The following is a 23,560-nucleotide window of genomic DNA, read 5'->3' as shown; positions in this document are numbered from 1 at the left end:
TTAGGCGTAGAACTCGATCGGCAACCCATCCACCCCAGGAGTTTTGTTCCGCGCCATATGACTAATCGCCCCTCTGATTTCCGCTAGGGTTACAGGGCCCCCCAGATCCCGTGCGTCCTCCTCATCCAGTACCGGTAGAGGGATCTGAGCCAAATAATCGCCTATGTCCGCGGCATCCACTTCGAGGTGGCTAGTGTACAAACTCGCGTAGTAGGACTGAAAGCGCCCCAGAACCGCCAATTGGGAATAAACCACCTCCCCATCCTCCTGGCGCACACTCATAACCGGACATCCTCTAGGGTTCGGATCAGCCAACTTCGCAAGGAGCGTGCCCACTTTATCTCGCTCGTCATGCACTTTCACCACATACAACTTATAATCATAGCACCGCAGTCTCTCTATCTCTGTCGCCACCGCCTCCTTAGCACGCAACAAGCTATCTTGCAGCTCCGGTCGCTCGGGCCGCAGCCGTTCCACCCCTCTCAGCACTTCCTCCGCCTTCGCGAGGTCATTCAGCACTGTACCTCTCACAGTCAGAAACCGACCCATACACACCCCCCTCACCACCACCTTCATCGCGTCCCATTCATTCGCTCTAGTCTCTGTCGACCCAGCATTAACCGTGAAGTATTCGTCTATACCCTGTCGGACCGTGTCACAAAACGCCGGATCCTCCAGCGTCTCCGGGCGAAGTCTCCACGTAGGGACCACCGATCTCGCCAGCTGCCATTGCACAGAAATCAGCAGTGGGTTATGGTCCGAAATGGTTCTAGACAAATACTCAGAGTGAATCACCATCTGCGCTAGAGACTCGCAGCATAACACTGAATCCAGTCGAACATGCAGATCATGTAGCGTCGAGAAGAAGGAATAATCTCGAGTTTCAGGGTGCTGCGCCCTCCACACATCCACTAAGCCCCACCTCTCCTGCCAGTCCCTCCTGTGGGTCGCAAGTCTGCGCACTGGGGAGTCTACCAAAGGCGGGTGTGACCTGTCCAACAGCACATCTGAAATGGAGTTAAAATCCCCCGCCAGCAATACAGGGCCTGCCAAATAATACGCTAAGGAGCGCGATAAATCCTCAAAGAAATGCGCTTGATCAGCGTTGGGGGCATAGATGTTACATAGCACCACTTCCCTACCACACAGGCGTCCTTCCACCACCACATAACGACCCTCCGGATCTATCCTTTGACTTGTGACTTGGAATGGTGTGCCCGCTCTGATCCATATTAATACCCCTCTGGCAAACGCTGAGTAAGTCGTGCCAAACACCTGACCCCTCCACCTCCTCTGTAGGGCCCCACATTCCTGCTGTGTCAAGTGAGTCTCCTGAAGCATCGCTATCTGAACGCCCCGCCTCACCAAATATGCATGTACCTTGTGGCGCTTAACCATAGTTCGAATACCCCGGACATTCCATGTGACACATTTCAAATTAGGTAACGTCCCCATAGAGCATCAATCCCAACAGTGGCGCACGCCAATAAATGTGACCCGCATCGCAGCAATTGCACAACCCCTCCAAAACAAACCCCGTAACTCCCAACCCCCCCCTCCCCAGGACAGGGCCTAGTAACCCAGCTTCAGACCCGTTCCAAACCTCAAACACCCAACACATCACACTAATCTGTGGTCGACACCACAGAAGACCTTAAGGGTCTGATGAGGACAATGGAGCACCGAACCAGGACGACAGAGCAACCACCCCGCGCCCACAGCCCCATACTGCCAGAGCAGCCCCAAACCTGGCAGTCCAATAGAAGTCAGGAGCGTCCAGGCCTGAGAAGAAGTGCAGCGGCCATGCGCTTCAGCCATTAAAGATACCATCAGATGTCTGTGGGGTAACCTCCGGCCCCTGCGCTCCCCCCTCCTCCGAGCCGTCACCACCGGACTTCTCACCTTCACCATCCGAAGCCGAACCCCTGGAGGCGTCATCCCGCTGCGAGCCCGTGATGTTCGCCGTGGCCTCCAGCGCACTCTGTCTATCGGCTAGCATCTGCGCCTCACGCTCGGCCCGTTGGCGCCTATTCCGGGAGCGGATGCGCTGCGACTTCCTGACCCTGACCGGTTGCTCACGATCCCTGGCAGGCCTGTGCGTTCGATCCGTCCCTGCACGATACTGTTCCAGCCAGGACCATGCTTCATCGGGTGTTTGGCAAAAGTGAGCCCTGTCGTCAACAATGATCCGCAGCTTGGATGGAAAAAGCAAGGAGTATTGGATCCCTTCCTCTCTCAGCTCCTTCTTTACCGACAAAAAAGACGCCCTGCTCCGCTGTACCTCCTGCGTATAGTCCGGAAAGATCGTCACCTTGCTGTTGTCCACCTGGAAGGGCCCATGATCTCTCGCCCTTTGGATCAGCAGATCCCGATCCTTGTAGTGCAGCAGTCTGGCCACCATCGGTCTGGGCGGTCGGCCCTCCAGGGGGGGCTTCGCGGGCACCCTGTGCGCTCTTTCCAGGGAGAAGAAGGGGGAGAGGCCCTCCGGCGCCACCACCGTGCGGAACCAGTCCTCCAAGTAGGCCACCGCATCCCCTTTCTCAATTTTCTCCGGAAGCCCCACCACCCTCACGTTGTTCCGGCGGTTGCGTCCTTCCGCGTCCTCTGCTCGACGCTCCAGAATCGCCAGTCGGAGGAGAACATCATCAAGTTTATGCTCCGCCGTGACCACCGCCGGTTTCAGCTCCTGGAGCAGTTGTTCATTAGATTTCACACGGTCAGAGAGCTTGGCGTGATCCGCTCTCAGCAAGCCAAGCCCGGACGCCACCTGCGCAATATCCTGGTGCAACTCATCCTTGGTTGTAGTGATCGCGGCCAAAATGGCATCAAGACGGCGGGTCAGCCGCAGCTCCTGTGGTGAGGGCTCCGTTGGGGCATCGCCATCCACGGCTTCGGACGTCCCGTCCCCCCGCTCATGAGGCGCAGCGAGGCCAACCCCCAGCGCGGCCATCTTGACGACGGGAAACGTGCCACCCAAACCGCCTCCTTCAATGACGGTCGGCTGCAGCCGCCCTTCCTTCCTTCCCGTTCCCAGGGACACCCGGCGCAGCCCAATGGCAGTTCACACGATGCGCAGCTCCCCCGTCTCCAGGCAGTGCCAAATGTCCCCCCAAGGCGCTCCGTCGCCAACCACCAGCTCGGGGATGGACGCCGTGCAGCCCCACCGCAATCTTCAGTGCGTCATCCAAGTGCAGGGGCTAGGGGCACGGGCCCCCACGGAAGACTGAGAGGCACGGGCGCCCCACCAGGCAATTTGAGCCCCCCGCCCCCGGCGGCACCAAACAGCGCTGCGTCAGTACACTGCGGGGTCCATTCACTGCCCCTGCTGCTTCACCCCCTCCTGCGGCCAGCCGGGTGTCCACTTGCTCTGGGCAGCTGCCCCCTCAGTACACGGCCAACTCGCCGTCCTCCTCCGAGTCCCGGTGGTCTCAGCCTCAATATCCCCCGAGATGGGTCGGCCACAGTCACCAGCAACGCCGCCACCGGTGCAGCGCGAGTGAGGGCTTCACTCTCCTGCCGTCCGGGCGAGCAGGTGGGGGAGGGGCGCCACTCGCGCCTAGGCAGCACCGCCGTCCTTTACCGTCGCTCCGGTCCCGCTTCCTCGGGCCCCTCACCAGCGCACTGCCTCGCAAGGGCTCCCAGGTGCCTCAGGTCGCTCAGCACCCCACAGCGCGCCGCTCACCAAGCGCTCGCTCGCTCGGCGCCGCCATCTTGGCTTTGTCCTTCAGCCGCCTCGAGCAGGACGGCAGGTCCGTCCGCCTGCAGCGTCCAGGGCTCCGACGGGGGTCAGACGCTCCTCGTTAGTTCAGGGACCCCACCGGAGCTCAAATCCAGCTGCCAGGTCAGGCGGGGCCAGCTATTTCAGGAGATTGACGGGACTCGGCGCGGAGCGACTCGCTCACGCAGCCATCCCGGTCGGCGCCGTAACCACGCCCCCCCAGACAAGCAAGACTATTACCTGGACCTTTGCAGGACTGACTCAATAGTCTGCAAGGGGTTAAGGGACCGCATACATTGTGCACATTTGACTGTACCACTGCTTATCTCAATGCCTGGCTCATTCTGCAAGTGCATAGACAGTGACTGGGTTCCTAGAGTGCTAGTAATTGACAGCAGGATAAGTTTATAAGCACTTATGTTTCAGCAGAGTGATCAGATAAGGACATGCTTCTGTCAGGATGATTGTAGGAGTGGACACAGACTCACAGTGTGATTCCAGACAAGCATGACTATTACCTGGGGGGGCGCTAGGTGGCGTGGCGCACGACCAAGATGGCCGCACGCCTGTGAGGCTCTAGCCCTACCGAGCCTCACAGGCTCGGTAGGGCTAGAGCTGATGCTGTGAGGAGCGGTGGGCAGGGAGCTCCATCTGGACCAGAATTTCAGCCCGCCTTGGCCAGGAAACGCCGCGGATGTAAAGGTCCTGAATCGGGAGTTCGGAAATCCCGTAGCTACGGGTCGTGTCATTCCCGTAATACAGAAGCGGCTGATAATATTGACCGCGAGCTGCTGGTGCACTGTGGCGGCTCGTGGCTGGCAGCGGAACCTGTCGACCTGCGGTGAGTGAGTGCCCCAGACATGTGGAAAAGCTGCAGCCTACCCAGGTGAACTGGCGCAACCGTTTGGCATTTGGAGCAGCCGGGGGGGCGTGCTGCACACTGTGCCCTGCTATTTCTCGGGCCAGCGGTGCTACAAATCCCTGAGTGCCCTGAGGACTGCCCTGGGGACCCTTGACAATCTGGACCAGCATTTCAACCCACCTTGGCCAGGAAATGCCGCGGATGTAAGGGCCCTGAATCGGGAGTTCGGAAATCCCGTAGCGGCAGACATGTCATTCCCGAAATACAGAAGCGGCTTATATTATTAAACGCAAGCTGCTGGTGCACTGTGGGGGATTTTGGCTGGCAGCAGAACCGGCCGGCCTGTGGTTAGTGAGTGACCCATCCTTGCAGATTCCCAATTTGGGTTTCGTAAGGGCCTTGGTACCATCGAGCACTGTATTAACCTAGACCTTATTATAGGTAAATACACACGCGCCAAGCAGGGCGCGTTATTCCTCTGCTTTGAGGACCTCTCCAGCGCATTTGATTTGGTGGACCACGCTCTATTGTGGACCACTTTATTAGATATGGGTGCACCGGCTGCAATTATTTATTTCCTGGCTAGATTATATAGTAACCTATCGGCCCAGATTCGATTTGGCCAAGCGGGGGAATGTACCAATAACATCAAGGTCAAATCAGGTATTAGGCAAGGCTGTGTCCTTGCCCCTTTACTTTTCTCCCTTTTTATTAACGCCATGGACTCCGAGCTAAGATTAGTCAATGCTGATGCACCAATTGTTGAGGGCCAATCGATCCCCGAAATGGACAAATTTTTTGACTTTATTAAGGGGAGGAAACTAAAAATTAACAACTCTAAAACTTTTATCATGGCTTGTGGGAAGAAGGTAAGGAAACTAAGATCATTCCAGTTTGAGGACCCAAAAATCCAAGTGGTAGATAAATTCTGCAATTTGGGCATCACTTTTAACAGTAAGGGCATCTGGGCACAGGAAATACATAATGTCAGGGCCAAGATGGGCAGAGGCACCTTCGGTGTTTTTAAATTTGCTTCTAAACTGGGAAGTCGTCGTATATGGGACATGTTGCATATCTATCGCCTTAGATGTGCTTCAGTGGCACTTTATGGTTCAGGTGTTTGGGGACATTGTTGTCACGGAGATCTGCAAGTGGAGGAAAATAACTTTATAAAGAGACTTCTTTGTCTTCCAACCTCTGCCTCTACCGGGCTGGTTCACCAAGAGGTTGGGTTGGAATTCTTGTCTGATCTCATAGGTTTAAGACCACTAATGGCCTGGAGATCTATCTGGGCCAAGGAGGAAACTGCCTTTACCAGAAGAATCATTCAAGACTGCCTCAGTTTAGAGAAATATAATCTGATCCCATGGCTTAATTACGTCATAACAACATTTAGGGATGCATTCGATTTGAATGTTTTTTTGGACCCCGTTAGTGCTACTGATATCTCCAAAAAGGAGATCAAACATGTCTATCTGGGGGCTAAAGCCAAATTACGTAGGGATGCCACTTGCCTGTATGTAACACTTCAATTTTATTACTCTAATAATCAGGCAAGTCCCGGCTATTCTAAGTATTTAAATGTGGTTACCAAGCAATCCCACCAGTACGTCCTTACCAGACTACGATTAGGTATTGTCCATAATCTGGTGGCTTTCCCCCTGATAAAAAAGTATACGTCAACACCCTGCCCATGTGATGGGTTTTCTAAGCAGAGCACCGAGCACTTTTTGCTACTTTGTCCTTTGTGTTTGCATCTTCGTATTGCCTACCTTAAACCGCTTTTTAAAAAATATTTTGTGTCAACTGTTAAAACTGCTATGAGGCTTTTATTTGCACTTGACGAACCAGATGTGTGTTTTTCACAGCGATATTTATTCTGAAATCTGTGTCCGCCAGGAAAAGTATGACCTTTTAACTTCAATGCATTGTTTCCTGCATAATTAGCAGCCCTTGCTTATTCTCCCGCCCCTCTCTTTTATTGGTTGTATGATTTTTAATATTTCACCAAATGTTTTGCATTATTGATGTATTATATGTGCTTTTATGATTGTTTTTTCAAATGATCGAATAAAGCTTTTTGAAATTGAAATTGAGTGAGTGACCCAGACGTGCGGAAACGCTGCAGCCTACAGTAAACTGGCGCAATCGGTTTGCATTCGAAGCAGCCGGGAAGGGGTCGCACTGAACACTGTACTTTGCCATTTGTCGGCCCCGTAGTACTACCAATTCCTGAGTGCCCTGAGGACTGCCCTGGGGACCCCTGACATGCTTGCTTGGATTTCTTGCCAACGCGACCGCCATTTTAAGTTCACAGTTGAAGATCTGCCACAGTGCCTAATCAGGCGGGGATAGGCCGCGGGCTGCCTGGGGGGGACTGGCGACCACGCGTTATGGCTGATTCCCTGTGAGACCCTGCTACTTAGTGCCCACACATAGGGATATTGACGCCATGCGGGCACTCCTACAAAAACACCATTTTGACTGCACGGCGCTAGCCCTCCAGAGAGTTGGACACGGCATAGACAGTGTGTTGGCGCAGGATTGCAGACGAAGGACGGAGTGGAGGGTGCTACCCCCGGCTATCGTGAAAGATTCACGGCAGCGCTGCACCAGCTGCCAGGCCCACTAGTGCTGGAATCCAAGCACTGAACTTTCTCCCTTGTTAACGTGCAGGCTGGGCCTAGGAGATCACTACTTCTATCGGACCTGGGAGGCTAGACACTGCAACCTGTACTGATTGGCTGAAATAACCGATACACGTGACACCGCTACTGCCGCATACCACGTTTAAGCTGCCAGCGCCGCTCGCCCTACGTCCCCAACGAACTGCGAGACGGTATCGACTGGCAGCCTTTGCTGTGGCCCACCTCCTTGAGCTCCACTATCCTACCCAACACCTTGCATCATGGGGCGTACTGAAGCCAAGCAGGCCAAACTCCCACTTGAAGCGCGAAAGACTCCCAGGTCTCGCTCCGAAGACCACGCAGAATCCGAACCTACAGATGCACCTGAGGAAGACTGGAAGGACATTCTACTGAGCATGAAGCAGAGTCTCACCTCCATCGACGCTAAAATTGACACAATGAATATGCGTATAGACTCGGTGGTTACTAAACTCGGCCAGCATGAGCAGCGTTTGAAAGAAGTCGAGGCTAGAGTGTCCAACCTGGAAGACAGCGCCACAACAAGCAAGACCCACATGTCGCAAATGGATAAATTGCTGAAAGATATTGCTGAAAAAAATGAGGATTTGGAAGCACGTTCCCGGAGGAACAACGTCCGAATTCTTGGCCTCGCGGAATCAACGCAAACAGGGTGAATGGAAGACTTCATAGAGCGCCTGGTTATAGATCTGTTTGGTTAAGATTCCTTCTCTGTACACCTCACAGTAGAGAGGGCACATAGATCTTTAGCGGCCCGTCCGCCGCCAGGAGCACCCCTGCGGCCTGTGATTGCATGTTTTTTAAACTATCGGGATAGGGACACAGTCCTGCACCTAGCTCGCGAAAAGAAGCAGGTTCGCTATGAGAACACAACGTTGTCCTTTTTCCCGGACTTTACACAATCGGTGCAGAATGCTAGAAGGAAATTTGCCACGGTTAAGAAGAAATTACAGTCGCAGCAAACTCCCTATGCAATGCTGTATCCGGTGAAGTTGAGGATAACCCATCATGGCTCGCAGCATTACTTTTTGAATCCGCAACAAGCCGAGGACTACCTTCGCCGCCACCGACGCTCTGCCACAGCGGAGTCGGAGATCCGTGACCAGTCCAGATCCCCGTCTCCAAGATCAGGCCCTGCTTGAACTATACACCTGGCTTTGGCAGCAGATGGAACTCTCGCTACTGAACTACTCCTGATGACAGGGTCTACACTGGTGATGTATATGTAGACTCACTATTTGGTTCAATGTTTGGCTCGGCTACTTGCCTCCGTCCCACTATAACTGCACGCCGGCTGGTGCTGTAGTGGGTGGGTAAGAGTATGGAGGGAAGTGGGCAGGTCGTGAGCCCCTAGCGAATCCCCAAGAGGGCAAACCCCCAGAAGTTCTTTTTTTTTGAGGGGGGTACGGATAATTATACCATGTTGGTTCTACGGGAGGGGGAGGATGGGTGCCCGGCAAGTTGTGGATGCCGGTGTGGGTGATGGGTGGTTTGCTGTTTTTGATTGCACAGATGGATGTCTGGTTCTTTTGTGGTCTTCATCACATGGGTACATGCTAACTGTCACACATGGCTAAATGGCTGATAGCTCACGAGACATAAATAGCATTATTGTGGCTTCATGGAATATTCGAGGTCCAACAACCCTAGAAAAAAGCATCAGATCCTGGGTTACCTGGACAGGCATCACATCACAGTAGTAATGCTACAAGAGACACACTTGGGTCCCGGCCCCACCCCCCAGTTTGCATCACGATGGGCTTCGCACCGCAGCTTTGCGTTCTACTCCACGTATTTTCGTGGAGTAGCAATATTGGTGGACGGCAGATACTGCTTACTTTGGGGTAGATTTTACTCCCATGATGTTACCTTTGCCAATTACTATGGGCCGAATACGGACAATCCACAGGCTCACCTTCGCTTATGGGGCAGAATACAGGAGATTGGCACTACCTACATTATCTGGGGTGGGGATTTTAATACTGTTATGTGCCCCCACATGGGTCGGTCCTGTGATTCTCCTGCCCATTACACAACCACTCAGCGGACACTGCAAGACATTATTGAAGAGAATTATCTGCTAGATGCCTGGCGATACACACACCCCACACAACGGGAGGGCACACATTTCTCGGCATATCACTCATCTTGGGCCAGACTAGATTATTTGTTTATATCCACTGGGATGGCTCATTGGTTAAGACTGGCGACCCATTTACCTCGCACTCACTCAGATCATTCCCCGGTCATCACTGAGTTACATGCGCCCCTCAACCACTCCCCATACACTAATTGGCACCTCAATCCGCAGCACCTACAAGATGCAGTATTCAGAACTGAGTTGGAACAAGACATAAGGGATTTCTTTGACCGCAACCTTGACACAGTCCCCAGCATCACCACAGGTGGGGAGGCGTTCAAGGTCACAATTCGGGGCTGGTGTATATCCAAAGGTGGGGGTATACTTAAGTCACTACGCACTAGCCTGTCCACGCTGGAAAGGGACCTTAAACAACTGGAAAGCACGCTGAGCTCTGATTCTGCAGGGAATGACACCAGGGCCACCATACGTGGTAAACTTACGGAATATGAGGATCTGGCTGACAGGGAGTGTAAATTCCGAGGAAAGCAGCACGTAGCGAGAATTTATGGTGAGGGAGATCGCCCAGGGAGGGCCCTGGTGGCTGCGGTCCAGAAACCCAGGTTCTCCAACTATGTGACGGAACTGCAGGATGCGCAATGTGTCATGCACAGAAACCTCCCTGACCAACTGCGCACGCTTAGAGACTACTATAGTAATCTATACTCCTTCCATAGAGCACCCCCCTCAACCTGCCTACCTACTCTGAGGACACAGCCCTGGTCTGGTTGGGAGACACTCAACTGAAGTTCCTCAGTCTTGATCTGGAGCTGGACGAGATCACGGAAGCTATCATGCAAATGCTGTCTGGGCGGGCTCCTGGGTCCGATGGGCTACCTATTGAATTTTATAAAACATACGCCTCCGTCCTAGCTCCGATCTTGAAGGAGGTATACTATGCAGCATTGGAGGAGGATGGTCTACCCCTGACAATGCGTGAGGCACTTATAACCTCCCTCTTAAAACCGGGAAAGCCCTCCCACAGTTGTGACTCATACCGACCCCTTTCCCTTTTAAATTGTGATACTAAAATACTGACTAAGGTCTTGGCAACTCGCCTTAATCTATTAATGCAGCATCTGGCACTCCCTGATCAGGCAGGCTTTATCCCGAACAGGGCCACGTCACATAATTTACGTACCCTAGCTGCGGTGCTCCAAGATATAGATCCAAAATGCTCAGCAGTTGCAGTTTGTCTTGATGCTACCAAAGCGTTTGACTCCCTAGAGTGGGACTATCTGTTGGGCACACTGGAATATATGGGAATGCCAGTTACCTTCCTCCATTGGATTCGGCTTTTATACACCCGCCTGGTAGCCTCGGTGCTCCTGAATGGGGCCAGGTCCTCTCCCTTCACCGTATCCAGAGGTACTCGGCAGAGTTGTCCTCTGTCCGCCCTCCTATTTGCCCTGGCCATCGAACCCTTAGCTGCCTAACTTCATCAAAACCATAACCACAGAGCATTAATCTACCCGGCTAGGCAGCTGCTCATCTCCTTATATGCAGATGACATGATGCTGTATATTCATAAACCCCAGGGTAACCTTAACCCTGTCCTTCGTGAAATTACTAAATTCTGAGCCATTTCGGGCGTGCAAATTAACTGGTCCAAATCAGCAATCTTCCCCCTCACTGATAATACCCTGCGGCACCAACTAGATTATCCCTTAGTTTGGGAAGAAGACGAGGTGAAACTTTTAGGTATTCACGTTACTAGAGACCGAGATGCACTAATGCGGCTAAATTATGGTACAACAGTGGACAAAATCACGGACACCATCACTAAGTGGCTACGCCTCCCACTCTCCATGGCGGGCGGGATCTCTTTCATTAAAATGGTCATATTGCCCAAATTACTGTATCTTTTCATTAACGTACCGTATCACCCAGGGCCATTTTTCTTCAAAACACTTAACTCACAGCTTTCGAAACAGGCGCGACTCACTTTGACTACTCTGATGCTACCATACCATCAAGGGGAGTATGATATCCATAATTTTGAGCTGTATTACTACTGTGCGCAGGCACACTTCGCTTTATATTGGTTTCACCCAACACCCTTTATGCCTCACCTGGAGGTGGAGGATAGATATATGGCCCCAATGCCCGCAGAAGGCTACCTTTTCACGGCGGTAAAAAAACGTGACCGAGACCCATCCACGGTAGACTGTACTATATTGGCATTGCAGTACATAGCCCGTAGGTTGGAGACACCCCTGCTGTACTCCCCTAAGGTGCCACTATCGCGAAATGCGCTGCTGCAGGTCACTTTTGAAGGGGTCTGCCAAAAGATGCTAGAGAAGCTTAAGTATAGCACTTGGGGGGATCTTTATGTGGAAGGACAATTTCGATCCAGAGAACAATTTTTTGGAACCCAGGTACCGAAAATAATGGACACGTTTATATATGACCGCCTTCGGCAAAGTGTGAAGGCCCTGACCCCTGATTTTCCATTGGAACCTGTTCCACTAGCCCCGCTGCATGCTTTATTGCAGACAGATAATCCCCGACACGTCAAATCCCTCCTTTATCGGCATACGCGTGACTCGCCCTCACCTGGCCCTCAGCGTGCCAGGTGGGATTGGGACATGGATTTAAACATCGCTCTGACAGATGAACAGTGGGAGACTAGCTGCGTGCAGATAGAAGCACTGACGGGTAATAGCAGGCTGCGTCTTATCCATTTCAAGTTTCTCCACCGCTTATACCATACCCCGGCCAAGCTCTACAGGTTCCGCCTTTGTGATAATGATGCCTGTGTGTGTTGCGGGCGGGAGGGAGCGGGATTCTTTCACCTTGCGTGGGATTGCCCTCAGGTGGTGACATACTGGACACAGACATTTCAAGGTTTATCGACTATGATAGGCATCCAGATAGATCCATGTCCACTCGTGGCCCTCCTGGGCCTGATCCAGAGAATACAAACGAAACACACAAAATTTCTAGCGATGGGATTGCTTCTGGAACAACGTCAAGTGGCGTTCAGGTGGGGGACTGGATCCATACCATGACTGCATGGCAAGACTATATACACCATTATGCGGACATGCTTCCCACCAAATCAAGCCTGAAAGATATTTGGGGACCTCTCACCTCATACCTTCTGGCACAGGAAGTGGTTGGGGATGAGGAGGGAGGGGCATCGAAGACTGGAGTGTGAGAGTGTACATAGGGGACATGAATTGGTACAACTGGGCACTGTGGTAGCTTGTTTTAGGCATTGGACATGTCAAGACCTGATAATCACCCTTGATGGGATTGGGAGGGATGTGGATGGGATGCTATATGGTATTTACGTACGATGCATTGTTCCAATGCGGGTTGTGATTTCATGTAGGCTACAATGTATATATATTCCTTCAATTTAGATTGCGTGTGACAATACAGAGGACTGGTCAAATCCGCTTTTTCTTAATTTGAACTATGATTGTTAAAAGTTGGGGTAAAGATAAGTTTGTTTAATATCTATAACTGAGAGAGATTTTACACAATGAACAATAATGCCATCAATATTTGGAATGTGCCTTTTTATCTCTTTGCATTGTAATGATGTGCAAGTACGACAATAAAGGTTTTTGAAATAAAATAAACAAAGCATGACTATTACCTGGACTTTTGCAGGACTGACTCAGTAGTCTGCAAGGAATTAAGGGACCACATATATTGTGCACATTTGACTGTACCACTGCTTGTCTCAATGCCTGTGTCATACTGCAAGTGCATAGACAGTGAATAGGTTGGTTCCTAGAGTGCTAGTAGTTGACAGGAGGATACGTTTATAAGGACATGTGTTTCAGTAGAGAGATTAGATAAGGACAATCATCCTCCTCGACCTAAGTGCCGCCTTCGACACTGTGAACCACAAAATTTTATTTCACCGCCTCACCAGCTTAGGAGTTTCAGGGAGGGCAATCGCCTGGCTTGAATCCTTTCTCACTGATCGTTCATTTCAGGTTTTTGAGGGCGACACCACCTCCCCATGCAAGCCCCTTGGCTGTGGGGTGCCGCAGGGCTCCTCTTTGAGCCCTATGCTATTCAACACATACATGGGTCCACTAGCTGAGATAGTCCGTCCGTTCGGGAAAAAAATCATCACATATGCCAACGACACTCAGCTAGTGGTGGCTCTCAATCAGCCAGACACACATAAAACACAGAACAACCTGAGGGTCTGTTTAGAAGAAGTCAACAAATGGATGACCTCCTCATGTCTTAAATTAAATGGGGGAAAAACAGAACTTATGCTCCTAGGCAACCTCCCCGCCTGTATGATCAACTCACTCTGGCACGCCTGTCTTGGCTCCCCCCCTACACCCAGGGACACTATAAAGAGCCTTGGGATCTGGCTGGATAGATCCCTCAGTTTTAACTGCCAAGCAGCCAAGCTATCAGCCACTTGTTTCGGGCTACTCAGGCTTCTTTGAAAGATCCTACCCTTCTGCCGTTTGTGGAAAAGTGCGTTTATTGTCTTGCCACTCACTCAGCCATTTTTTCCACCATTGTGTGCTGTGTCCTTGTAACTGACTTTCCCCCTGTATCACGAACACTCTGGAGCTCAAACTTTTGACCTGTTGCATTCCTGCACGGACACTCTGTTCATGCTTTGGCCTGACACTGATTGACCAGCCCATGCTACATGGAGTTTACCAGATGTTTATCGTCCTCACCGTTACCTGTGCTTACCAGATTAACCTTTGTTTGACATGTAATCATGCTATGCCCTGCAGTGCCATCTAAATCAGATTAACCTCTGTGAACTATGTAATTTTAATGTTTTGCCCATATCCTGCTAAAACCCCAAAGGCTACTCACCTGCTGACCCTCCAGATTTTCCATTTGTTTAGGAATGTAATTGGTACAACTCCCTTACATGCCTGGGGCAGGATAAAGAGTATATAAGACGTGAAGTAAGACCATTCTAACAGACTGCCTCATTCAGTTGCTAAGGCTTCTGTGTGACGTAGTCTCACTCATTTGAGTTTAATAAATATGTTATTTTATATTCCAGCTTCTGTGTCAACTTCTTTGTATTAGTGAGACCCCTGAGAATAAAGTTTGATTTCTTCAATTGGCGCGGCCAACGTGGGCTTCATCAGAGAACTGACTATCTGAGGGAGTGATCTTGTCAGGAGCCTGAAATCTACTGAGGAGGACTGGACAGGATTCTACTAGGTACTCTGTGCACGGAGATTTGGGGGATTCTTTGTCTCTGCATCCCAGTATATTCCTGATCTTCCTAATTTTGATCATCCACATGATGTCACTCCTGACTGAGAACCTTTTTGGCGTGAGTATTCTAAAAAAGACCGTTAAGTCATTCAGAACTTGGCAGTTAGAATTTGGACAACCTTTTGATTGGTAAGAGTAAGGTAGTTTAGTAACCCTTACTGTAGCTTTGGAATTTTGGAATTTGTGTTGGCCAACTTTGGATATGTATTTGATATGCAAATTGCAATTTGTGTAGGCAGGTAATGAGGAGACTTTTTTCTACTTTATATAAGATTTGAATGGCGCAACGTACGGAGAGTACCTTAAGCACTACTTTGATTATAATACTTGCATATTCTGCAGTATTTTTGGCATGCCTGTTTTCAAGCTCACATCGGAGAATGTGTTGCTTTTTGAAAGGTACCCTAGTGTGATGTGAAGTAAATTAGCCGGCTCCCCTAGAGGGAATGCCTAAATAGGTTTAGGTATAAAAACATATTTCTTCCTTGGTGATTCTGTATCCCCAGGGAATTAAAATATGACAAAATACAAACAAGGATCCTTTGTTCTGTGCAATTTTATGAATGGAGATATGCAGAGCGATTTTTTTGGTGTTCTGCCAGCCAAAGCTAGTGAATTGAGTGTATTTTGGCTTCTTAGACATATAGCAGTCTGTTCGGCTGTTTTTGCAGTTTTTTGGAACACTATTGGGAAGCATTTCTTGTAAATATGACTTACAACTAGTATTTACAAATAGGTTTGGTTTAAGTACAGTCTGTGGGCTGTCCTTCGTTTTTGTCCTACGTGTTGATCTGTGGGTTAAATGTGTGTTTAAATGTCTATGTGGTTTGTGGGTGTCCCATTAGTGCAACTTCTGTAAGTGAATAGCGATAGCGCTATTTATGAAACGATGGTTATTAAGCGCGCTGTATTGTGTGTCCTGAGTGTTTCACCCCTTTCTGTATATGTCTGAAATGCGCTCAATATGTGTTTGTGGTCTTTCTTGTTGTCTTCAGTCTGTTATGCAAAATGTTATTTAATTAATATTAATTAGAAATCAAATAAAAGTTCAGAAATTAACCATATGATATGCTACAATAGCTATATGTTGCTATTTAGTTTATAGAGTAAGCACTTATGCACATGTACAAAACTGTTAAATGCTTAAGAGATAAAATTAGAAATTACATTCAATAGATATAAAAAGCCCTCAAAAACGAAATTGTGTGTTTAGCAAAAAATAAACTTACAGCATTTTCCTTAGATACATTGTATTAGATATTAACAGGCAAACACTTCAGCTGCAGTAAATTTTTGCTGAACCAAAACACATATTATAGAAAACTTTGCATTTCAGAATGATGTTTTAAAATGGTTACAAAAATAAGGTTCATTATTTTGTATTACAAGAAAACATTTCAATTAAGGGTTTCCTTTCTTTAAGCATTTTCTGTAAACATATTCTTGGTTCTAATGTTAAAATAATTGTCCTTTTTAAAAAAAAGTGGCGCAAAATTTGCCATGTTTCAAGTTAGACTTCTGTGCTTAGGCTTATGAATGAATGCGTCTAAATATGATAGGCAAGGGATGCAGCTTGCTTTTCATATGGAATTATCAAAAATGATTGGTTTTATTGAAGAAGAAATTATTATTAATTATGAAAAAATATTTTCTTTTAAAATAAGTGCTTTCAAAATCGTTTTTTAATATTTATAAAGCTCAATACTCATACCATGACCTCCTAGCATTAACATTTAATTTAAGTTGCGTTGAACCTCAAAAATGAGAACATTTGCATATGGAATTTCACATGGCGCAGGCGTAAAAAACTCGTTTTTCTAAGGATTTACATGAGATATGTCTCATGTCCAATCTCTGCAATCTGTAAAGTACATTCTGAGGATGATTAATATGTAACACAATTATAGGATATTTATTTTTAGGTGCCCCAAATATCAAAGTCGAATTTGGGTAAAATAGACTATTCAAACAGCATTCCTGCCATTTACAATAGCTTTAAAGTGCCTTAGGCTTCAGTAAATTCATACATTTAGGTATAATACAAATTTTCAGGTTGTTCCCATTTGGGGTTGCTTTTAATGGCTCAGTGAGCCAATGTGCCCAGTGCAGAGGTTTGAGTTTAATATCAGGGTGGAAGGTTTTAACTCTAGCTGGACCTACTGAGACGTTCATCCATTTAAGGTTGATGAAATGAGTACCATTGCATAGGGTGGTAACAAGCATTTGTTCTAAAGCTGGTATGCTGTGTTGTTGAGTTCTGCGAATTATTCACAGTAGATGTTTTTGAGTCTGGGAATAGGAGTGGATTGAGGCCCCTACAGGGAGTAATATATATGGTATGTGGTTTTGGATAGGGTTGGTTATTGCAGGTTAGAAAGAGTTGGAAAGGCTTTTTGTCTTTGACAGCCTCGGGGTGAGGAAAAAGGGCTGAGGAGCGCAGAGCGCGAGGCAGATTTTGACCTTGAGGTCAGTGAGGTGGGAGTTAGGAGTGAGTGTAAACAGATGGAGAAATAATTGCTTGGAAAAGAAGGGCCTCAAAGGGGGTGATAAATTCGTATTTCTGCTTTTGAAAAATAATGTCCATGTAGTTGCCTTAATTTAAAATGGTTAGATACAGTTGATATTTTGTGTGTTATGTGAAGTATCAGCAATATGTTGAAACAAGATGAGTTTTTTCTGTGACTCCTTTGAGAGAAAAAAATAAAAAATGTTTGTGTGTTTTTCATGTTTTTGCATTTTGTCCTTCTATGAATTGTTCCTGCTGGTCCTGTGTATCAGAAGCGACACAGTAAGTTGTATTTGACAGCCGATCACGACTAACTGGTGACCAGCTGTCAAAAGGAGGGTGAGGATAGTAAAAGAAAGTGTCATTTTGATGTTAAGCCTGACAAATTAAGCAGGCCCAAATATTGGGTTTAGGGCTGCTGGTTCACAGTGCATAAAGTACATGACACGGTGTTGTGCGTCACCGCTCATTTACATATGCTATTGTTTTGTCTATGCTTTTTGTTCTTGATATACAGCAAGTATATCTGATGGCTTGACATGTGCGTTTTTTTATTTTATGCATGTTTTTGTTTTATGTTGTTGCTTCTGATACTATTACAAGTTCCCCTGTGTTGTGAAGGGATCTTCATGACGATGCATATCGCTGCACAACAGTTTGGTGGAGTTGCTCTGATACTAAATTTCACAGATATGATATTTTCATGCTGTGAACATGAGAGACAACACTTCACCAGTGCATGTCTATTTTGGCTATAATGGTATTGAAGGAAAATAAAAAGAGATATACAGGATCAAAGTGTGTCACCTGCAGTTAGTCACGTTACTGCCCCTTCCCTTAAGGAACAGGCAGCCCTAGATTTATGTATTCTGATTGGACGTAAGGATAAATTATAGATCTGTGACTCTTGTACATGGTGACCTAATTTCTATATTACATTAGTCAGTTTTGTTCAGCTTCCTAAGTAGTGTATGGCTTAGTTCCTTAAAGGAAACCAGTTTTCATTTTTACCTGAAGAAGGAACTGGAACATTAGCTGAGATTACCGTATATGGTGTAGCAGCCAGTGGTAGAGCTAACATTTGTGAACTATTTTGATTTTTGTGTATCACCCGTACTCTTGGTGTTGTGTCACATGCCGGACTATCACCCAAGTAATTTCTTGTTCTTCCTATAGATTTTTCTTTTGTCGCTTCTCCCCTGATTGATGTCGCATTGTGCCTAGTTATTGGGGATTTTAGCGGTGTCCTAGTCCCATTTCCCTTTTCCGTATTCCTTTCACCAGTCAGCCTTTTATTATTGTTGGTATGTTATGTTATGTTAAACGTTTATTTATATAGCGCACGGCTACTCAACAAGAGTGTCCCGGCGCTTTATGTGGGCGACTCAGCAATTAAAAGACATAACAGTGATAAAAACAGAAAACAGAAAAGAAAAAAAGAAAACCCTAAAGGTTAAAAAGCCAGATCTTAAGGCTTTTCCTGAATAGGAACAGGCTGGAAATACTGCGAAGGGCGAGAGGCAAGGAATTCCACAACTGGGGGGCCCTGAGGCTAAAGGAGCGACCCCCAATGCGAGCCTTCCTCACTCGGGGAACCACGGCCATAAACAAAGTTTCCGACCGCAGTGAGCGAGCCGGGCGATAAAAGGCCAGTCTACGCTGCAGATACTTCGCTCACAAGCCAGAGAGTGCCTTATGCACCAGCGTCAAAGTTTTAAAACATAATCCGCTTTCGGATGGGGAGCCAGTGAAGTGACTGCAGCACCCCGGATGTTCTCGCCCGCCTATGAAGGCCGAAAATGGCGCGAGCCGCAGAGTTCTGCACCACTTGCAGCCGCTGAACCAGATAATCCGGAAGCCCTACATATAGAGCATTAGCATAGTCCAATCTAGATCCTATTAGAGCTTGGACAGTGATCTTTCTATGCTCCTCTGTAAGCAGAGGTAGGAACTTCCGGAGCGTCTTTAAGATACCGAAGCAGGTGCCTGTCAGACCAAGAATGTGAGATCTGAGCGTGAGGTTATTATCGAACTTGACTCCCAAATTTTTGGCAGCCATACATGGCTGAGCGGGCGGACACATATCCGCCGGCCACCCCTCACGCCATTCCGGTTCCGAGGCACAGCCAAAGAGCAGGACCTCCGATTTACTGGAGTTGGCCTTAAGACTGTTCCGCTGGAACTAGTCAAAGACCCTCTCCAGACACCCCCGAATGCTCTCCCCATCGAATATCTGGTCTTTCCTGCAGGTGAAAAGAAGCTGCGTGTCATCCGCATAGGACACGATCTGGGCCCCAAAAGCCTCCACGAGTGCCGCCAGAGGAGTCATAAAGATGTTAAAGAGAGTCGGGCTCAACACAGAGCCCTGTGGAACTCCGACTCCCAATGGCGGCATCTCAGTGGAGCTCGGTGAGGCCCAGACCGTTTGTCGACGGTCCTCAAGAAATGATGTAAACCACTTGAGCACCGTCCCCCTCAGACCGATGTCATAGAGTCTGGCAAGAAGTGCCTCGTGGGGGACGGTGTCGAAGGCCGCCGACAAGTCCAGCATGACAAGCATGGCCTTCCCACCTGCGTCCAGCGTCTCCCGGATAGCCTCTGACACCTCAAGCAGTGCCGTCTCCGTGCTCAAGTTAGGCCGGAAGCCGGATTGCGAAGGGTGCAGTAGATCATTAGATTCAAGGAAGCCAGAAAGCACGCCATGCACGTGCTTCTCCGTGAGCTTCGCCAGGGCCGGAAGAAGAGAAATTGGCCTATAATTGGCCAAAACCTCAGTATCCAATCCCGGCTTCTTGAGGAGGGGGATCACCATCGCCCTTTTCCAGGGCAGAGGGAGCCTCCCCTCTCTCAAGGATGAATTCAGGAGAGGATTCACCAAAGGGTTCATCAGCGACGCCATCCTGGCCAAAAATTTGGCGGGACAGGGATCTAGTGGCGAGCCTGATTTGAGACTGGCCAAAAGTGAAAGAGAAGCATCGGAGGAAACAGGCGGAAACTCCGCAAGAACGACGTCTGGCGAAGCCGATGGAGCTCGTCCCACCCCGATGCTGAAAGACCCTTCTGCAGACTCTACTGAGAAAGAGGCCTGGATTGATCTAATTTTATCCGTAAAAAACCTGGCGAGGTCACAGACCCAAGACTCAGATGGCGCTCCTTGCTGTAGATTGGATCTAGGGGCCGTAAACTCCCTCACCACCGTGAAGATCTCCTTACAAGAATTAGAGGCCACCTCAATCCTCCTGGTAAGATACTCTTTTTTTGCGCACAGAATATTACGATGGTACGCTTTAACCGCCATCCTGTAGGCAAGTCTGGCCTCCCCGTCGTACTGAGAGCGCCACACCCTTTCAGCCACCTTACACTGGCTACGCTCAGTACACAGCGCCCCCGTGAACCACGGCGCAGACTGTCGCACGGCCGTAGGACGAGGCGCCCTTACAGGGGCCAGGTCATCCAACCTCTCTATCAGCCACGTCTGCAGAGCCTCTGTGTCCAACTCCAGGTCACCCACAATAGGACAAGGATGGTCAGAAAACGCCTGGGCTATATTGTTCAGGTTTACACTTCCAGACTGCAGTAATGTACCAGGGACCCCCATATTATGTATAATTCCCTTTTGTATGACCAGATTGGTTTTTAAGAATTTTCTTTAGGCCTACTTCGATGTTTTCCAGTCTGACTTTCAGGGTAGTGATGGACTGGTTAACTGACTCAATACAAGACAAGTTTTCCACCTCAATAGTAGATACCTTACATTTATTTTTTTGAACATGACAAATATTCAATGACTATTTTAATTTGTTTTTTTTACCCTTTTGTTCCTGCTTCTTTAATTTTCGGTGGGATCAGATGTGTTCTGAATCATGGAAATACCAGGACTCTCTAGTTCTTGTCTTTTGTTTCCACATTTTGATCATTAGCCTGTGTATTGCATAGTACACCTGATGCACAGTTATTAAAGGGAGGTATCTACATGTCCCTGATAATCTGTATCATGTGATTTCTCTTTTGAGGTGTTCTAGATAAGGAATTTAGGAACACCTAGACGTAATCATTGAGAAAAAAAGAAATGTTTACCCCATTAGACAATGCCACCATGTGTGAGGACATCCATTCAGATAGAATTCCCATGTAACTCTCTACCCTTAGATGGCAGAGGATAATGAAGGGTACCCAATTGAAGAGATTAGAAGTATTGCCTTTGAGAATGACAGTGTATTCTAGACCAGAATTGTCCCATGGCGTATGGCCACTCCCTCGCAGATTGCAGGCCACCTGCTTGCAGTGCCCTTGTTAAATACAATTAACTGTTTTTGTACTGAATTTGAAGGAAACTAACAACTGTGTCACATTTCCTACGTCACTAGGTTCTGCGGTATCAAGTCATAATAACCTGCAGAACATTGATTTAAGCCTAATTCCCATCAGTGACAGCTACAGATGAGGGCCGGACGTCTTGGCCCTACAGTCCCAGCACCGAGAAAGTAGCAAGGCTGGACAGCGATAGCCAGCGCGCCATCAATGGTATCTCCAAAGCATCGTACTTGCTCCATCAGACGGCATTGGACATCACAAAACCTGAGTTTCAGTGCAAAAGAGCGAAAGAGAAGGATCCCTGTTGTTTTGAGGCTTCAGGTTTCTACCTGTCATGTGCTGGTAACCTCTGACAGTGTGCGGTCCCTTGAGCCCCTTGGCCTGAGTTTTGGCCACACACCCCCTTTTCTTTGCTTCAACGGAAGGGCAGTGCATCGGAGGATCCAGGATTGGCAAAAGGCACTACATTGTGGTACCCATGATTAAAAGAAAAATTAAATAAAAGAGCAGCCCGAGCATCCTCTGACACTGAATAATGAGTGTTGGAGCCTGAGAGTGTTGCTGAACGTGAAAGTCTGTTGCTCTTTCCCAATTAACAGTACTTGGGTCTACACGATATGATTAGAGGCTTAGAACGGACTTTGGGCACAGTTGCACAAGCGTGATGAACATTGTAATTTACTGAAAATGGTTTCGCCTATGGCAAAAGGAGGTCTGTGGAAAAGTGCGTTTATTGTCTTGCCACTCACTCAGCCATTTTTTTCCACCATTGTGTGCTGTGTCCTTGTAACTGACTTTCTCCCTGTATCACGAACACTCTGGAGCTCAAACTTTTGACCTGTTGCATTCCTGCACGGACACTCTGTTCATGCTTTGGCCTGACACTGATTGACCAGCCCATGCTACATGGAGTTTCCCAGATGTTTATCGTCCTCACCGTTACCTGTGTTTATCAGATTAACCTTTGTTTGACATGTAATCATGCTATGCCCTGCAGTGCCTTCTAAATCAGATTAACCTCTGTGAACTATGTAATTATAATGTTTTGCCCATATCCTGCTAAAACCCCAAAGGCTACTCACCTGCTGACCCTCCAGATTTTCCATTTGTTTAGGAATGTAATTGGTACAACTCCCTTACATGCCTGGGGCAGGATAAAGAGTATATAAGACGTGAAGTAAGACCATTCTAACAGACTGCCTCATTCAGTTGCTAAGGCTTCTGTGTGACGTAGTCTCACTCATTTGAGTTTAATAAAGATGTTATTTTATATTCCAGCTTCTGTGTCAACTTCTTTGTATTAGTGAGACCCCTGAGAATGAAGTTTGATTTCTTCACCTTCCAGGCAAGACAGATTATGGTTGAAGGCCTAATCCTGTCCCGTCTTGACTTCGGAAACGCCCTCTATCTAGGAGCCCCTCAAACCACCCTACGCAAGCTCCAGATCATACAAAATTGCGCTGTCCGAACATTGCTTCAGATCCTCTACCGCCTCTCAGCCAAGCCCTGTCTAAAAAGCCTTCATTGGCTCTCAGTCAGGGAAAGAATCGACTTCAAGAACCTCTGCATCTCTCACCGAGCATTTTGGAAAATGGGGGCTGCCATCAATGACTCCTTAATTACCCCCTACCACCCTAACAAACAGCTCAGGTCAGCATTCTCTTTCCTCGTCACAGTTCCTAGGATCAAGAGATCCAGATGCGGAGGCCGGTTATTCTCTTATAATGCGGCCAAACTCTGGAACTCCCTTCCACTCCACCTGAGATCTGAGCCCAATCTACTCCTGTTCTGCAAACAGCTAAAAACCTTCCTTTTTAAGAAATCCGACTAAATCTCAGCTGTCATACCTACAAGTGTTGTCCATTTAGTGCTAGGACGCCTGAGGGTAGCTACCGCGCTCTATAAATCTTCTTTTCATTCATTCACATACTTCTGTCAGGATGATTGTAGGAGTGGACACAGACTCACAGTGTGATTCCAGACATGCATGACTATTACTTGGACGTTTGCAGAACTGACTCAGTAGTCTGCAAGGGGTTAAGGGACTGCATATACTGTGCACATTTGACTGTACCACTGCTTGTCTCAATGCCTCAGTCATTCTGCAAGTGCATAGACAGTGACT

General features: G+C 48.2%; 1 protein-coding gene across 1 annotated transcript in view; it reads right to left on the bottom strand.

Moving 5' to 3' along the window:
• The window catches only part of HPSE2 (heparanase 2 (inactive)), a 1,420,589-nt gene that overhangs the window by 569,732 nt on the left and 827,297 nt on the right, over positions 1-23,560 (bottom strand). The gene's annotated exons all lie outside the window — the stretch shown is intronic.

Source organism: Lissotriton helveticus, chromosome 5_1, assembly GCF_964261635.1.
Source record: "Lissotriton helveticus chromosome 5_1, aLisHel1.1, whole genome shotgun sequence".
In the NCBI taxonomy this organism is placed as follows: Eukaryota; Metazoa; Chordata; class Amphibia; order Caudata; family Salamandridae; genus Lissotriton; species Lissotriton helveticus.
This window is presented reverse-complemented; position numbering and strand designations above follow the sequence as displayed.